The 19,409-nt window shown below is 37.1% G+C and overlaps 1 pseudogene across 1 annotated transcript; it reads left to right on the top strand.

The window, feature by feature from the left end:
- Positions 1–16,318: 16,318 nt before the first annotated feature.
- On the top strand, positions 16,319–19,188 carry LOC149218018 (GCN5-related N-acetyltransferase 8 pseudogene; annotated as a pseudogene). Its single transcript, XR_016249124.1, has 2 exons — positions 16,319–17,785; positions 18,472–19,188. The product of XR_016249124.1 is annotated as a GCN5-related N-acetyltransferase 8 pseudogene (transcript).
- Positions 19,189–19,409: the final 221 nt, after the last annotated feature.

Here is a 19,409-nt window from a genome sequence, read left to right on the forward strand (position 1 = left end):
CGTAACTGGCCACCTTGAGGTTGAGAATTGGGAATAGAACCTGACATCATAAGAATATATTCTACACTCAACGGCTTTGCACCATTACTTCCAGTGAATATCCTTTGTTCAATGGGTTGAGGAGATGCTCCCGAAAAAGTACCAGAAAGTGACTGATACCCAGAGGGAACAGAAGGACCGCCGTACAAAAAAGATTTAGGCGATTGAGTAAACATGGACGACTGACCTGACATATTTACGGGAGTATAAAAACCCCTAGGTGGATAAGGAGCACGAGGTGGTGAAAAACTTAACCCTGAGTTGTCCAAATAATTAGTTAAAGAAAGATACCAAGTAGTACTTCTAGGTGGACTGTAAAAAATTGATTCACGCTCCCTTAGATCAATAGTAGGTTGATTTTCAGGGATAGGGATGCCTATTTCTTCTTCTGGAGCAAGTTCTTCAATAGCTATCAAACCAGAAGGAAGATTTTCGGTGATTACTTTTTCTACCCTAGGTGAATCAGGGGCACTAGAAGTTGGAGAGACTAACCCCGATGTTGGAGTAACAGGTTCAGATATCTCAGGTTCTTTGCCTATATCACTAGGAGATGAAAAGCTACCAGCAAGTTCGGAAACCGAAATAGCTTCAGGATTATAACCTGTTTCTAGAGTTTGGTAATCAGGATGAACAACCAACGAAGACTCTCCTTCTTCAGGTGAACCTACTTTACTGCCACTAGGAGTTACGAGGACTTTCAAACCTTCGTAATGGCCCAGGACGTCTTCAGGAGGTTGGCCCCGAAGTCTACGGGACTTCCTGAACAAATCGGCCACGGTTACAACCTCAGGAGACTGGCCCCAAAGTCTACGGGACTGTCTCGGTAATTCAGCCACAGTTAAAACTTTTAACTACTGCACACGCAAACAAAGTAAAATCTCAAAGCAAACCGCCTAAATTCTCTAAAGAACCAAACAAATTCGAATCACACGCCTAAAGAATCTAGGGCGTCAAACCACACACAAACAATAACTTTCCGGACCGAAAACACTAGTTGGTGATGAAATCCAACATCGCAGAATTCAGTACAGAAATGGCGGGTGGAACAGTTACCCCGACAACCTGCTTAATGAATAGACTGGACCAAGTTCCTCCACTTTAACCGTCTCGAGTAACCCCCCAGAAAATCCAAGTGAGTCTAGCCGACGTCTGCTCCAGGTACAGTGGGATCTTCCCTCCACCGTCACCTTAGGAAGAATCCTAAAGATAATAGTCACTAAGGTCACCAACAACAACAAATATACCTGGCGGAACAGTCTACGATCCGATACGCACGCAAGGGCAGAGTAACAAGCTCAATCCCCTTGCCGGCTCCTTGACAATAATCCAAGGTTTACCGACAAGTGACCCCAGGCTCCTCGACAATGGTTAATCCGAGGTTTACCGTTTGTAGTACGTGCATATCTGGCATCGTTCCCAATGAAGGAGGATTGATCCCCTCACTGGTTCGGACACGATCTCGTGCTTCTCCTTTAAGAGGAGCTTTCCCAGAGCATAAATGTAACAATTGGATTTATCCTACCGCAAGATAAGCTACTTGTTTGTTTTTACTGTCTTGGAGAGTTAATTACTCTCCTACTCCAAGACACTAGCCTGATCTATGTTGGTGTATCAGAGCCCTAGTAAATAAAAAGTTACTAAGTGAATTTTACTTTAAGCGTTAATTTTTATGGCTTTTCTTTAGGACAAAAGGTAGTGGAGATGAAACTTATGATGTGTAGACTCGACTCAAATCCACTAAAAAGATGCACCTAGGATGAAAAAACAATCTTTCTTTTTCAATGAATCCCCTAGCTAAGAGAGTTGGAGAATGCAAAATTTATAAAGACAATTTTCTTAGCAATGAAAATCAAAGAAAAAATCTCTTTATCTTTTCCAAAGCACACAACACAAGACCACTAATTATTTCACGAAGACTTCCTTTTTCTTTTCAAAGACTTCAAACGCTACTAAACAAACTTTCTTCAAAAGAGATTTTATATTTTCCTATTTTAACAAAGCATGTAAAACTACTTAACAAAAATCAATTTTAAGATCTATGAAAATCTAAGAGAAATTTACCTAAAAGCAGATCTAAGATAAATTTACCTAAAAGCAAATCTAATGAGGTAAAAGCCTACAAAATATAATTCCAGGATGTTTTACTCGGTTACAATTCAACCAAGGACTAATTCATGCAGAATCATAAATCAGTCAAAAACAAAAATAAAAAGCTCTTGTTCTTTTTCTTAAGAATGAAATTCACAGCTTAACAAACAAGCCTTCTCGAAATTCCGCAAAGAGACAACACAACAGTAGGTTTCTCAAACAAAGGTGATTTTACGAAAGGTTTAACTCCTAAGAAGACTGAAAAGACCAGGGATATCCAAGGTTTTTACAACTTCTAAAGCCAGAGTCACTACAAGACCAATACAAAAATCAAACCTAGGGCTAGAATTTCTATGAACTTCACTAAAACCCTTGATGCTAATGAAACAAGCCTAGATGAAAACTTCTGACAGGTAACCAGTGGATCTGGGCAGCAATAAATAAACTATAAACAAGATCTAATAGGTAAAAAAGGAAAAAATGGAATTTTCTAAACTTTTGACAGGGTACGTAGGCAGCCTGTTTGCACAGGTGCGGCCACGCTCTGTGCGCAAAGCACAAGTGCGTACAGGTATGCACTGTGCTTAACTCAGAGGGTGCGTACTGCTCTCAAAATCAAGAAAAATAAAAACTAACTCAATCCTAAGCTATTCCACCCAAATTCACAGTCAATCAGTCAAAAACTAGAAAGAAATCAAGGTTTCTCAAATCAAAGTATCAATCAAAAGAGAAATCATTCAAATCCATGGATTCCCCAGTGTGGTCGCCATTTTGTCATGCGGAAAGAGTCAATTTTGCGGACAAAACCGACCTCCCTAGAAAACAAGGCTTTTCTAGTGACAAACAAAATGATCAAGCACTATCTTTCCCTAAATATGCATTTAAAATAAAAGCAACCAGGTGTTTAAGGCTTACCTTTAGTCCAACGCTGTTTGTAGTAGCCAAGCCTCTTCGATCCAGATGAGCTCCTTCTCCTTGAAGCCTGCATACACTAACAAGCAAACGATTACATAGCACCTGAATAACTCATATAATAAAACATATTCATCATAAAGACCAAGGAGTTTATGAAACAAATTATATATAACAACTTGTTGAGAAAAATGAACTTAATTGTATTAATTGGAAACAAAAGAAACCTTACAACCAGTGCCTTGGTGTTGTGCAGGTCCCTCCTAGGGTCCAGCAAGAGTTCTCCTCTACTTTGATCAGCTCACCCACTTCCAAATGAAGCTAAGAAAGGATTGGGATCTCTCCTCTCAAGCTCTATAAGGGAGTCCTAATTTCAGCAGCATCTACCCTTAGGAATGTTCAGCTTTCAACCTCCTTTGCCTCTGGCCCAATGCCTGTATTTATAATGCTTTGGAGGAAGTTAAACAGGTCCACCATCAATGGGATAAGCCCCTCTTTCAAAGGGATAGTTCCCCTCTTCATGGGATAAGTTCCTCTTTCATTGGGATGCATGAACCATCTGGAGGCGCTCAATCCACGTCAAACCATCTTCTAGAATGCTCTAGAATCGACCTCAAGTAAGTTTTTTGAAGTAAAACTTGTGCCTTTTGACTTTTACAGGGGTACGCACCCACCCCTTTACAGACAGAGCGTACAAGTACGCAGGTATTATGTACTTGAGGTGCGTGCACGTAGGGAAGAGTAAGAGAAAGTGCGGAAGCAGAGTTATATTGAGTTTTTAAAGGCTTTCTCTCTTTTTTTGAGTTTGACATGAGAAGTAGAGGTATAAGACTTGCCAAGGAGGACAGTATGGTTATTAATGGAGCCATACTGACTGCAAATAGTCATGGTGACAAATTTTAGTGTAACACTTTGTCCATTCGTTTCCGCTTACTCAATGGCTCTTTGGCTTCCTCCTCGCTCGCTTGAGCTTCGGATTCCTCAACACTCGCTTGACCTTCTAGCTTCCCTCCTCCATTCACTTTAGCTTCCTCATGTTTACGATGTGCTGAAAATATAATGTTGTCACAGAAAAGGTTGGTGTTTCAGCAACGCCGAAATTGGTGTATCGGCAAATTTTTCACAAGTGTTCAACAGTTGCAGAAAAGGTTGGTGTTTCAGCAACGGAGAAATTAGTGTTTCAACAACTTTTCTCCAACTTTTTCAACAGTGTTTGTAATATGTGCCCACCGATAGTGTTAAAGCATATGTATATGGGTTTTCTCCTCCGATAATGTATTCTGCTCATACAATATACACTCTGCCTTTTTCACTCCATCAATGTATTTGCATATGACTCTAAGTCTTCCGCCTCCGATAGCTCTGTTTGCGTTAAATTCATATACACGTCTTTGCCGCCATATGCATGTTTATGCTGTGGATAGTGTTACAACACTCTGTGTGCTCCACTTGGCTCGTCTTGTGTGCTCCTCTTGGCTCTGTCTGCTTCCTCTATGGCTCCGATGGTGGTGCTTCGTGCTCTGTTAGCTCCTCTCGTCTCCATCTGCTCCTCTGGTGGCTCTGTCTACTCCTGTTTGCTCTGATGGCTCTCTGCGTCCTCTGTTTGCTGTTAAATGCATCCATTGCTCCTCCGATGGCTCTTGATGACTCTGATATGCCTCCTTGCTATATGGTTCCTCCTGCAACTCCTCTTAGTCTAATGTGGCTCCTCTGGCTTGGCAATGTCTTTCAAAGACCTCCTTGCATATATGAATGCCTCTCTTGCTCTGTCTCTTCATTAATCTGTTCTGCTTCCCCTTGGCTTCATGTCATCCTTAAGTATCCAGAATATTGCCATATTGACATCAATGACAACCTAGTTCAACACATGAGTGGTTGAAGATTTGACTCCTTTGAGAGTTAAAATACTTGGGACTAATGTGCTTATGCATTTTTATGCATACTGTGGGTGTAAGTGGGGGTAACCTGCCATCACAACCTTAAATTCTCAACATTAACAACATCATAAATTTTCATATATGAAGGCAAATCCAACCTTAAGGCATTATTACCAATCTTTTTCAAAATTCTGAATGGACCATATCTAGTTGGTTTTAGCTTTTTACCTTTTCCTTGGAGCCTGTCTTTGTTAATGTGAAGCCAAACTACATCTCCAACTTGGAACTTGTGATCTTGACGATGCTTGTCATGCCTTACTTTGTACTTGCCTTGTCTTTTTCAACGTTGTTCTTAAACCTTTTAGTGCTCTAATTGGATTTGTTTAATGAACTTTCTTGCTTTGTCTATGTCGCTATGACCTTCAATAGCAACATCTTTGCCAAAAATAAAATCCAAAGGAGATTTAGGCAAGTATCCCATGCATGCCTCAAATGGTGAAGTTTGAGTGGAAGAGTGCTTGGCTCGGTTGTAAGCATGCTGAATATAGTGCAATTGTTCATCCCACAACTTAGGATGCTTGCTGCAATTTCCACGCATTAGATGTATCACTGTTTTGTTCACCACTTTTGTCTAACCATCTGTTTGTGGATGAAAGGTTGTACTCTCTTTCAGTTTGGTGTCCATGAATCCCCATAAGTTTGACCAAAAATTCCCCAAAAAGCGAGAATCTCGATCATTAACAATGGATGTAGGCAATCCAAAATGCACCCAAACATTATGAAAGAATAACTGAGCAGTTTGTTCAGTTGTAACTTGATTTTTACATGGCATCAAAATACACATTTTGCTGAACCTATCCACAATTACATACAAATAATCATAACCCCTTTTTGACAATGGAAGACCTCCTACAAAATCCATAGAAACACTCTCCCATGGTCGTGAAGGAATTGGAAGTGGTGTGTACAATCCTAACTTCCTATTGCCAGGCTTACTGATTGCACATAATGAACATCCTTTAATAAAATGAGACACACTTTCAACATTACGAGGCCAATAACAATACCTCTGTAGATGTGCCACCATCTTACTTACACCAAAATGACCAACAATAAGAGAAGTATGTGCCTCTCTTATGATGTTAACTCTTTCTCCCTATAGAATATAAAGCTTGCCAAGATGGTACAACAAGTTATCATGCAAATGATAATCTAATTCCTCTACTTGGTTACCTTGACTCAAGCTTGCATAAACATCTTGAAAGTCATTATCTACTGCATATTTCTCAATATAACTTTCATGTAAAACATAATTATGCTTGAGTAAAGTAGTTGCACTAACAATCGGTCTAGAAAGCATATCAACAACTTTATTGTAGATACCTTTCTTATACCTGATTACCAAGTGGAATTGTTGAAGAAAACCCATCCATCGGAAGTGCCTTGATTGCTGCAAATTTGATTGAGATCGCAAGTATTGTAATGGTTGATGATTAGTGGGAATGATTGTTTCCTTACCCATCAGGTAGTGTTTCCATTTTTTTACACTTTGCACCAATGCATACAATTCCTTGTCATATGTAGGATAGTTAATCACTGCACCGTTAAAAGTTTATGAATGAAAACAGATAGGCTTACCATGCTGCATGAGGACCGCACCCATAACGTAGTCACTAACATCTGTTTGAATCTCAAATGACTGTCTCAAGTTTGGAAGTGCGAGTACGGGAGCTATACTAATTTTTTCCTTCAACGCATCAAAGGCATTTTGCTATTTGCCTCCCCACTAAAAAACCTTTTTCACGCTTGTCAACGCATGCAAAGGAGCTGCTATAAGATAAAAATTAGCAAAGAATTTCCTCCAATATTGGGCTGCTCCCAGAAAACTTCTTACCTCTGTAACTGTTTTGGGCCTTGGCCAATTAACAATGACATCAACCTTGGAGGGATATGTTTTCAACTCACCTCCTCCAACAATATGACCTAAGTAAACTAAAGAAGTCTTCCCAAACTCGCACTTTGACATCTTCAGATACAACTGTTCTTTTTTCAAGACATCAAGTACTTTTCTTACATGCATGACATGTTCAACATGGGATTTACTGAAAATTAAGAGGTTATCTAAGTAGACTATGACAAATTCATCAAGAAATGGCCTCAATACATCATTCATCGCACGCATGAATGTAGGAAGAGCATTATATAAACCAAACAACATAACTAGCCATCTAAACAAACCCTGTTTTGTTTTGAACGTTGTCTTCCAAATGTCTCCTTCAACTATTCTAATTTGATGGTAGCCACTTCTTAAGTCTAGCTTAGTAAAATATTTCACATCTTTCAATTGATCCAGTAAATCATCTATTTGAGGCAGTGGGTAACGGTTGTTTACTGTAATTTTGTTTAATGCACAAAAGTCCACACACATGCGCCATGTTCCATCCTTCTTTGGCACCAAGACAATAGGTGAACCACAAGGCGAGGAAGATGGTCTGATGATCCCTTTATTCAACAACTCTTGGATTTGCGTCTTAATTTCTGCGCTTTCCATCACTGACATCTTGTACATGCCAATGTTAGGAAGAGGACAATCTTGCTGCAACTGTATCTCGTGTTGGATTCCTCTCTTGGGAGGTAATCCCTTTGGTTCCTGAAACATTTCATCATATTGGTTAACTACGTCAACCAATTCAGATTTCAAATTCGAATCACAACCTTTAAAAGCTTCATTATCAACATCATTTTTGGGTTTGATCATGAGAAGCACGAAATTCTTTCTCGAATTCACTAGTCTTTTCATCTGCCTTGCATTAACAAGTGAAATATTTGTTTTCTTGTTGTGAGCTCTCACAATATGTTCTACTCCATTTTTTAATAAATAATATTTATTTTCATGTCGATGGAAGATATCTTTTCTGTAATAAAGGTACGGGCTGCCGAAAATCATGCCATAAATTTCTAACGACACAACGTCAAGCTCCACCTCATCTATGAAATTTGTAGTAATAACGAATCTCAGTTTACACATTCTAGTAACCTGCAATTGTGCATTGTCACATACCCATCCAAGTGGGTACGGTTTATGAAGTGGAACAATTTCCAGATTTAAACACTTGACAATGTTTTCAGAGATAAGATTGGCTTGAGAGGTGCTATCAAACATGGTATCAATCTTATTATGTTTTGAGATCACCCTTATGTGAAACAATTCTATTCTCATCTTTCCATTTGGAGTTTCATTTTGCGAGTCTAAAGAACTAGTGCTAGCAATGGATTCTTTTCATTTTAACCCCATGGCTGTGATTTTAGTTTCATCACCCAAATCAAATCCCAAATCTCGTTGAGTGGTTGCAGTTGTCTTCTGTTTTCCCTTGTTGTTGTTTCTTTTTGGTTTCATTTCGGGATGAAGCTTCCAACAATGAGCTTCATCGTGACCCTCTCTGGAACAATGTTTGCATGTAATTTTCTCTCCTTCTTTTTTGATAGACGCATTTTTCTTTGCCTTCCCTTTGAAAGCCTTTTCTTTTCCTTTACTCTTAAATGGCTTTTTACTACCTTCTTTTGGGGTGTTTTTCCCTCTTGCCTCAAGATGAGTGGCTTATACACACACATCATCTAGATTACTAGGATTAAACCCCTATGTAAAACCCTATGTACTTCAACAAAGTTTCCTGTGACTGCAAATCTACACCTAACATCATAGGCCTTTTTTTTTCTTTTTTTCTTTTTTTTTTTTGCTGAATTCTTGGGTGTAATCTTGCACATTTTGACCTTTAAGTTGTCTAAAGTTCTACCAATTCATGATGGCTTTCTACATATAAGCTAGAGGGCAGAATTGTCTTTTGATTGCAGCAATGAAATCATTCCGAGAAATAGAGATCTTACCATGCTTTTTAATCTCCTCTTGGGTCTTTAATTCCCACCATACTAGTGCTGCACCCTCCATTCTCAAGGAAGTTAACTGAATCTTTATGTCATCCTCTTGAAGGTTTTGAATCTTGCAATAGACCTCCAACTGATGAATCCAATTATCAAGTTTATTTACATTCACTTTGCCATTATACATGGGCAAATCAAATTTAACATCAAGTTTTCAAAAATGTGATTTACTAGTTCCTTTTGAAGAATGATGATGAGTATGAGTAAGGGTTGTATTAGTGGAAGAGTGTGAAGATGCTTGTGAAGAAGAAGATGAAGAAGATGGTGAACAGGGCAGAGGTTTGTCTCCATTCCCATTACCTCCTCCTGAAGATCCTTCTTCATTGGGAGGTTTGGAACTTTCTTCTTGCAACCTGCTATTCCTCTCTTCGTAGAGGACCTTTACCATCTCTGTCATATCAAAGAAAGCCTTTTTAAAGGTCTTCTCATCTTCTGTCAAGTTTGTAGGTTCTCCTTCATGAGTCATGATCTTTGGAGTCTCAACAACAACTTGAGGTTGAACTGGTGTTAGAGATTGTGGCAACCTTTCTCTTCTGCCCCTTGACCCAACTTCAAGGCTTCCTACTAGCTTTCCTTCACCTCTTTTGAGTTTTAACCTTGTAAGCATGGCATAAACTTGCAAACAATTAAATCCTTCTTTCACAAAGAAAACCTAGTGATCTGATACCAAATTGACCAGATTTAGAATATTAATTTACAGTGCTAAGATCTTCCTAAGATTATAAACAAAATTCTTTCATTATGCTTAAGGATTCATCAATTTTTGCAAGTGAAATGAAGAGTTTTTATGTTAATTTTATGAGAAATTAAGCATAAATCAGAATATGAACAACAACATTAACATATACAGAACATCATTAAAAACGCATTACAACAAGCACATGATAAAGGAGTTCACCCCTCCTAGGCTACGTCTCCTTGGTATAGCTTCCAATGGCTTGGGCCTCTCTATTATGCTTTAAAGTGTAAAAATTTGTGTTTACAATGCTCAAATGCTTCTGAAAATTGCTCCAATGAGTCCAAAATACTAAAAAATGGCTATCTAGCCTCTTTTTGCAACCAATTTGGTGGAAAATTGAAGGAGTTATGACTTCTCCTAGTTTTCCCACTATTCGCTCCACAAATTGCCCCATTTCCGGCATGATCCTACAAATTAGCTCCAAAATCTGCTAACTGGGCGAAAATTTCACAGTGCGATGGGCCATAATCTACCAGGAAAGTCTTATCGCAAATCGCAATTGGCGAGGACCAACGGGCTTAAGTTTTGTGTACGCGGTGGGTGATATTGCAATAGTGATGTGGCAGACCTGATGGAATTATATACTGGTATCTAAAGTCGCATTTCATCCAGAACTTATCGCTTAATCAAAATTCAACATAGTATCAATGGTAATCATAATTATTGATTTTAGGCTTCTGCGATATATATTTTGTGTGGTGTCATCTTCCAGAGTCATCACATTCATATTTTTGGAATCGATGTTTCGAACCATCCTCTATGGTTCATCATCAAGATAGATCCATGAGTGAATAAGCCAGAACTCAACAGGGTTAATAAATAAAGGTAAGGGCTAGGATGGGAATGAATGACAACCAACAAGTTCTGATGGAAGGAGAGTGAAACAATAGATAATGCGGGACTTGTGTGCGATTGAGATTGCGATCTGCGATCCATCGCATCGCAACCCGCGTATGCTGGGGGCTGATTACTATAACTGTCTTCCCTTCGCCAATCTCCGATTTCGATCCATTGCATCACACCTCTAGCCGATTTCTGAATGCCTTCCCGCTTGCCTTTTGCGAAGTGTGATTGTGATTTATCGCATCGCAACCCTTCCCTGCTTGGGGGCCCCGATTCTTTAACACGATCCGCCTTCGACCTGTAGTTTGTGATATGTGGGGGCCAATGATAGCCTGCCACTTGGCGCTCCCCGATTCACTGATGGAACCTGACACGTCATCCAATCCTACCATTTGAGCAAGTCAAACATGAACTTTGACTTGCTCTAACTTCTGCATATGAGCTCGGATTTTAGTGTTGTTCGCACCGTTGGATTTAGAATGACGAGATCTTCTATCTACAGCTAAGTTTAAAAAAAATCAGACACTTTTATTTTTGAGCATAATTTTGAGCACTTGATCATGCATTCAAAGATTTGTTGACTTACAATTATTTTCAAGTCCATAATAAGCTTTCTACCCTCAATTTATCTTTTCTCAATGCTATAATTCTAGGTGAGCTTCTGATGGATATCGATTCTAAGTTATTTGTATTAAGGAACTTCCTCTAAGTTGTTATCATCATATATGAAAGTAGCATATGTGATTTTTCTGGATTTAATTATCATGGCTTTCATTTTTCAGTATTAATAGCCATAGCTACCTTTGAACAAAAAACTTAAAGGATTCTTAGTTTCTTACCGATATTGTAAAGACTCCTCGCTAATAGAACAATATCGTCACCATAAAGAAGAAGAGTGATGTCTATACTAATGAGAGTAGGTCCAACACAACCTCGTTCTTCCAAACACTCTTCTAACTTATCAATGTATATGCCAAAAATGGTAGCGGACAAGGGACATCATTGCTTGACTTTGATATCACAGTTTATTTGTGTCAACCAACCCTCAATGCTCCTACTCACATAATCCTATCACAACAACTCCCAACTCAAGAGGAACCTTTCTCTTTTCCAACTTCTTCTAAAGGTTTGTCTTGGGAATGGTGTCAAAAGCTTTTCTGAAGTCAATGAAACAACAATAGAGATCAGTTTTATATTGCAACACTCCTCTATAATGATCCTTAGAGTAATAAGGTGGCCCATAATTGAATGATATATCATAAACCTATCATGACATTTAACTCTTTTATCACAAATTTCTAGCCATAAGCTAATTTTATTTTTCAAAATAATTTCATAAAACTTGGGGTAAAATGGGGCTAATCATAATGGTCCTATATTTAGAGGGAAATCCTTTATCCCCACTTTTAAATATAGATGCAATGAGGCTCTATATCCAAGGCTTAAGAAAGCCTTGCTTCATTACCACATTGAAGAGCTTTTGTATGTGAGGGATGAGGATAAGCCTTCCTATTTAAACAATTCCAGCTCAGTAACCTTCAATGTCCTTATCTTTCCCAGTTATGAGTCACTTAACCCTAAATTCTATGTCTTTGAAAGAAACTATTTGATCCTCTATAAGAAAATTCAAAATGGTGTCCATGGCATTAGGGGATTGATAAATATTTTAAAGGTAGGAATTCCAATTATTCAAGGGAATCATATTATTTTCTTTAAGTTTACAAATTAGAGTTTCCTCCAAAATTTCTTAGGGTCCAATTTAGATAGGTGCACAATTTATCTTGCTTTCTATTTATATAGTAATTTTTCTTCTTTAAGGGATTTTTACATATTCATCTCATTGATCTTTAAATATTCATTGGAAGCATCATTAATTACTTTTCTAGCAATTTTACAATCATTATCATACCAATGGTTGGTTCTTCTATTATTCTTTTTACGTGACACCTCGATAAATAAATTGTTAATGGAAGTAGAGAGGGTTATAGTAAAATTATGATAGAGTTCTTCGATGTTGTCCTTATAAGTTAAGAGTGTTAAATCCCTATTTAAATCCTTTAAGAAGAGATCAAGTTACTTTTGTCAAAAAGTAAGTGCCTTTGATTCTCACGATTCTCTTGCATGATGGTTTTGTGCATGGAAAAGGCTAGAGTTAAGGTTAAAGAACTACAATCGAAGTCAAGCTCGTGGCCATTTAAGAGGTCAAATTTTACTAGTTGGTTGGAAACAAGTATATTAGATATCACATAATCCATGACACTATTATCGAGTCCATGAATACAAGCCATTTGGTTGGAGTTTGGCCATTTAATTATGCCATTTCAAATTGTTAGGTCTTGAGAACTATAAAACTTGCTAGCTTAGTACCAAATAAGTTCTCAATTGAGTCTTCATAGTTGATTTTGTAAATATTAGTTAAAACAAGGTCTTCATCTAGCCATAAAGGATCAAGGTTGAAATCATTGCTTAGAAGAATAGCTTAGTTAGTTGCAATTCTAGCATTAAATTTTCCTAAGGAGAGGATATTACCTTCATTTCTCAGACTTTGAATATCTTGTTCTAGGGTATATAAGGGAAATTTTTAACTAGATTGCTTTTCTAATAAAAGGTATATTTCACAAAATAATAACTCACAATATGAACCCTATTAGCATTAATGTTAGATATTTTTATCCAAATGTATTGATTGGGAATCTCTATGTTATGGAGCTAAATGTGAGGAGAAACATTCCTTTTTTATATAACGGGTTATTCCTTCAATCTCTTAGTGATAGGAATATTTGTTCTATGTTGACCACAAGATGAATCCACCTTAGACTCATCATGCTCCCATGTTTCAACTAAAAAAATAATATCAATTTCACTTGAAACCTAACTTAACATAAAACCTTTATGCCATGGAAAGCCATGATAGTTCCAGAAAAGACCTAAAGTGTTCCAAATTTCTATATATTATTATTGTTTTGGTTTCTATCCCTAATAATATATTTTCTTTTTTCTAATTATTACCCATTTTCCTTCCTTTATGGCTCCATTTATCTTTTGAACCTCCTTCCTTAACTTAGTTTGGTCTATTGGGATGAGGTCTTCATTTATAAAGATTTATGAGCCTTTTATATTTAGAGATAATAGAGTATGACAAATTTTATGGCCAATACATCTTACTCTGACATGGATCAATCTATCTTTATGTTTGAGTATATCTCCAAACCTCTCTACTTCTATGAGATAAGTTGTTTTGATCTCTGACTTATTTTTTAGTTCTTCTTTTACTATTACTAGCATGTCATAATCTTTCTACTCTTTTATATAAAAAAATATGAGATTTAAGCTTATTTTATTACACTTATGATATATCTCTATTAACTTATTCATTTCCTCTTTGACAGGTTTGATATCTAATTTATTTTTCATACTAATGAGGGCCAAATTGTTATTTGTTTTATTTTAACTCTTTAACTCATCTCATAAGTTGCAATTTTCTTCCATAGTTGATTGTTTCTATTTTTCTATTTGTTCTAATCTAGCCTCCACTTCTATAATTGAGTCTCAAACTATAATACTCTATTCTATAGCAATTCAAATTTATTATTAATCATTGCCTCTAACTCTTTTCTATTTGACGCTTCTCTTTCTTATCTCCTCCTTTCTAATGAATCTATATGATCATAAAGGCTATTTAGGGTGAGTTTGTTAAATGTAAAGTTGAAAAATATTACTTATGTAAACAAATTTATAAATTTAAATTATATAGAAATAAATTTATCAAGCTCTTATAAAGTTGTGTCCCTTGCCTTGGTTTATCTCCTGAAATTTTTCAACACAAAAGGTCTACAACAAATATAGATAATGGGGTTTCCTTTGATCATTAATTAGATAAAAGAATAAGGTTTAGATTCTCATTCTAAATTTGGTATCTTTAGCCCTTCACGTAAAAACAATTTATGAGACTTTTATTCAGATTAATTTTGAGCATATTTTCTGTGAGCATAATACTAAAACAAATACTTTATCCAAAGAGGACTTAAGGTTTGATGAATGTTCATATCACATGATTTTACACAAAGGGTTTTTTTAGAGACTTTATTACAAGGCATGCTAAGTGATTTTATTTATAACTTAAAAGTGATTTTATATTTTGGATAGCGATATAAGTTTTTGGGTAAATAATTATATCAAAAGGGGTTTTTTCTATTTATACGGAAGGTGTTCTAGAGAGGTGTTTTTTTATTTACATGGAAGGTGTTTCTCTTATGGAGTTGGTTGGGAAAACACTACTCATCTCAATCAATCTCATTTTTCCATTTTTGTCTTCTTCCATTTAATAAAAATAGGACATATGGAACGACCTTACTCTCTTAATGTATTATTATTATTATTATCCAACAATACACTATGGGCCAACAATACATCTGACATGCAGTGGAGACAAATTGAGAAATTTCAGAAGCTTTTGATTACAAACAAATTCAAAATTAAAAGTGCAATTCCTTATGCTATATTGTTAAGTGAAACAAGAACTGTCCCTATTGAAGCAATTGCTATGGTGTGAATCATAAGGGATTTAAAAAAAATGAGCAAATGGAAGAGGGTAGATAGCCTAAGGTTGTCTTTAATGACAGATTGTGCAACAGAAAAAAATACTTGGATGCAACAAAATAACAAATGGTTTAGTAAATAGGGTATTTGCTTGAACGCGTGTCCCATAAACAACAAAGAGATAAAAGCTTTTGTTATGGAAAAGTTCCACAAATGTACTTGGGATAAGGAGCTAGGAAGAAAGAAAAAATAATATATTAAGTGTTTAATCCCACTCATAATCATCAACCAAAAGCATACATAGAGGCCAATATCTCTTGGAGAGCCAAAATTCTTATTGCTCAGTTAAGGACTAGTTCTCATCAACTCCATTGTGAAACAAGGCGTCCGAAAATGCTAAAAGAAATGTGGGAGGAAAGACAATTCACTTTTTGTTACTCTGGAAAAGTGGAAACAAAAAAAACATTTCATTTTAGAATGTGAGGCCTTCAAAGACAACAGGGAAAATTATACAGATATGCTGGCAGCGAGCTCTTGGGATAATCTATTTAGCGAGGGGTTTGTCGAGAAGCTGGGAGCATTTATTTTGAAGCTTCACAGAAAAATGACCAAATACATCAAGCAGATGAAGAAGCAATCTGTCCCATAGGCTATCTTTAGCCTCGTGGATGTTAAAATAATTTATTTCTTCTTCTCTTCCAATTTGTTTTTTCTATTTACACCAAAGGTGTTCACCTTCCATAGAGGTGTTTTTTCTATTTACACCGAAGGTGTTCCTTCTATGGAGTTGGTTGGGAAAACACTGCTCATCCCAACCAATTCCATCCCTTCATTTTCGTCCTCCTCCATCCAATGAGGATATGACACATGGAACGACCTTACTCTCTCATGGCCAACTCACACACCAAATTGACGTACAAGACACTTTGTTTGTGGGACAAGAGACCCACCTCCAAATTGGTGTACAAGACACTTTGTTTGTGGGACAAGAGACCCACCTCGGTGCAACAATTTGACTCTGAAGTCTAAGAAAGCACACCTATCTAAGAAAGCACACATATCTATCTTTGCCGTAGTCTAACAATTATGCTTTTTTGCTCTGAAAATTATTTTGATAGCGCTGAACCTAACAATTATGCTTTTTTGCTCTGAAAGTTATTTTGATAGCGCTGAACCTATTTCCACCCTGAAAACATGATTCAAACACTGAGCTTACAATATTTTTTTTTTTTTTTCCCAAATTTCAGCGACTTTTGACTATCCCGAGAATTTCTCCATTTCTCCACGTCAGTAAAAGACTGCATTTATCTTTATTTATCTTTATTATCTTTTCCTGTGGGAACATTTTTTCTCCGCCTCGGCAAAAGACTGCATCTATCTTTATTATCTTTTCCTCTGGGAACATTTTTAGACAGAGTTGTCCAGCAGGCAGGAAACTGTTTCTTATTTTAGTCTTTCATCTTCAGGTAGCGTTTCCCTCCGGGAACATTTTTAGACATAGTTGTCCAGCAGGCAGGAAACTGTTTCTTATTTTAGTCTTTCATCGTCAGGTAGCCTTTTCTTGTTGCCATTTACAGCTGGAGCATTTCCTTTCTAAGTCCTCTCATATACTGCGCTAGAGCAGCGGATCCGTGTCTGGTGTTCGTGCAAAACAACCTGTTGGATGTTGGATGTGAAGAAAGAGCTCCTCCACTGGAGACGCCAACACGAAGTTCGAGAGCTTGGGCGAGCCACTCCGCAATGCTTTCCTGTTGCCGACAAAGTTCAGAATTGCGCTAGCACTGGAAGGAATCCACAAGAGGATGCGTGTAAGTTGTGGGATATATTGTCGATGATGACGAGGTTTCACTATGGAGCGAGAGAGGCAGCAGGGCATGGATCGTTGCCCCGAGAGACGAAAATACAGAAGAAAACCCATCATAATTCTTCTTCATTGTTCGTTTATTCTGCAACTCTGTCGACAATGGCGTCGCCCAACGGATTAAGTAGTTAGCGCCCGGTCAAGCCGACGGTGTTGATCGATGAATAAAAGGAGAGTAGGGACAGACTGAATCATTAATTACATTTCACATGTCCCTATCGTTCTGCAGTATAATTGCTTTGCAAGGATTCGAACTTGTGGCCTTAGCACAAATATGGCCGGGATCGCTTCATATCTTTTCAAATCTCAGACCTGCTTGTCCTTTTCACTGTGTGGTCTAGCCGACAACAGCTCATCCTGCCAAACTGGCAAGGTGGCAACTCACATTTCCTATGGCATCGGTGACAACAGTTACCGAGTTCGAACATCTCATCGATCATTGCATGGTGACTCAAGAGGCTCTTTCATCAACCCTCATTAGTGCACCTCCATTTCAAGGCCCCACAATCTTCCTCGAAATATCTCATAAAAACTTCCTGACCCCCAAAACCCTAGATGAATAGGTTGAACAGACGGTTAAGAATGTGAGACTCAAACACACCGTGAATGACCCATAAAGGGTTTTGTTTGTCTTGGCTCTGGGAAAAGAGAGAGCAATTGTGGGTTTTTTTATAGAAATCATTCGACGTTTTTGGCAAAGCCAAGATTTTATATCGAGGGCCTTTTTGTGAGAAAGCCCTATAGAAGAAGGGGTTTGGGGAGCATTCTTCTCAAGGAAGTTGTCAGGTAGGCCGCCAAAATGGGGTTTGGAAGAATGGAATGGTGTGTGCTGGATTGGAATGTGAATGCGATTAAGTTTATGAGGACATGGGAGCTTAGATGCTGCATGATTGGAGAATCTGTAGGCTCATCGGTGAGGCCTTGGACTGCGTATTGAACCCACAATAAGTTATTTCTTTTTCCATAACTTTTACTTTCTGATTTTCCCCTATATTTTGTGGGGTTTTAGGGAGGTTTTATCTTCCCTAACTTTCGATGCATAATTACAGCAGAAGACATTAATGTTATTTTAACAAGGAATATGATTGGCTAACCTTACCATGTTTGGCCAGTATTATTTCTTCTGTTGAAGAGTATAAATGGTTGGGTTCAAGTATGGATGTTTGAAAAACAATTTTACTCTTCCAATAATATAAAATGTTTGATAAATTAACCCCAAAGAGAAGGAAATGACAAGAACAGAGTTAACATCAGTTTAAAAGTTATCTTCTTTGAAAATTGCTTTCTGAAATTGGTTTGAATACTAAAGATCCAAGATATGAATCGAGATCCCAATTCTGAAACTAAGTGATGCCTCTAGTTGATTACAATATTGGTTCCTGTCATACGAATATTCATGTTTGAGGGACCACAGAGGACATTGCCCTAAAAATATCAGGGTTTGTGTGACATTTTATTGCAGTTGTTTTTTTCCATTTGTTAGGATTCGACAGGTGACATTGTCACTGTATATTATGATATTTGCAGGCAGAAGCATGGTAAGAGCTGATGTGATGTATCAACTTTTGCATATAGAAAAGCATGGTAACTTGAGGTGATGTGACCTGATTTTTAGGTGCTTTTTATTTTTCCAGGTTGCTAAGTGGAAAAACCTTTTGGGATTGCAAAACAAGGAAAGAAATTGTTGAGTAACAATATTCCATTATCAAAGGTCTAGATCAGATCAGTACTCTTATCAATAACCTTCCCTGGTTTTGTATATTGCTCACTGTAAGGATCTTGGATGTCATTGATATGATATGGGACTTAAAGTCTTTACAGAGATATGTTACTTTTGTTCAGTTCGGTTTGGGTATCGCTTTATTAGTATTTTGTCAGTAGTGAATTTAATTGGGAATAATTTTTTATTAATTTCCTTGTTGATACAATGTTACCAAATGGATCATAAACCAAGCAAAGCTAAATAGTGTTTGGGGACCTTTTTTATATCCACACTCGTTTAGAAGCTTAGCAGCAGGTATTTCATGGATTGTTCCACTTGTTGAAACTTGAAATACTTGTTTGAGAGACCTAATGGACTGGACAATTTATTAGTTTAAGTGAAAACAAAGATTTTTTTAAAAATCAACGTTGATAAGACATGGACCTTTTGTCATTACAAGATATCTGAGTACTTGAATAGCATGTCATGGATCAAAGGCTTTGTCCTCAACTTAGTTTAGTTGGAAGGGATGATAGTGAAAAACAAGGCCACTTGTTATTACTTTCATGTTGTGAAGTTTAATTCAGAACAGTTGGATATGATGTCTCATCCGAGGTTCCTAAAACTGAAGTAATGTCAAGAAACCACAAGAAAGGGAAAAGTAATATTGATCACTTAGTTTGCTTGAAATATATAATCAATACCAATTCTAACGCAACAAAACATCTATTGTTTTTTTTTTTGGGTAAATAGAAAGATATTCTGTTAATATAGAAGCAGGATTACAAGGATTTCAGATAGATATCCACTGAGATTTTTAACTTCATCCTAAGATGCAATTCTGCGTGGACTCTGGACATTAAAAATGGT

Source organism: Pinus tabuliformis, chromosome Q (genome assembly GCF_031772625.1).
Source record: "Pinus tabuliformis cultivar Carrire ecotype Pingquan chromosome Q, CPIR1, whole genome shotgun sequence".
Lineage (NCBI taxonomy): Eukaryota > Viridiplantae > Streptophyta > Pinopsida > Pinales > Pinaceae > Pinus > Pinus tabuliformis.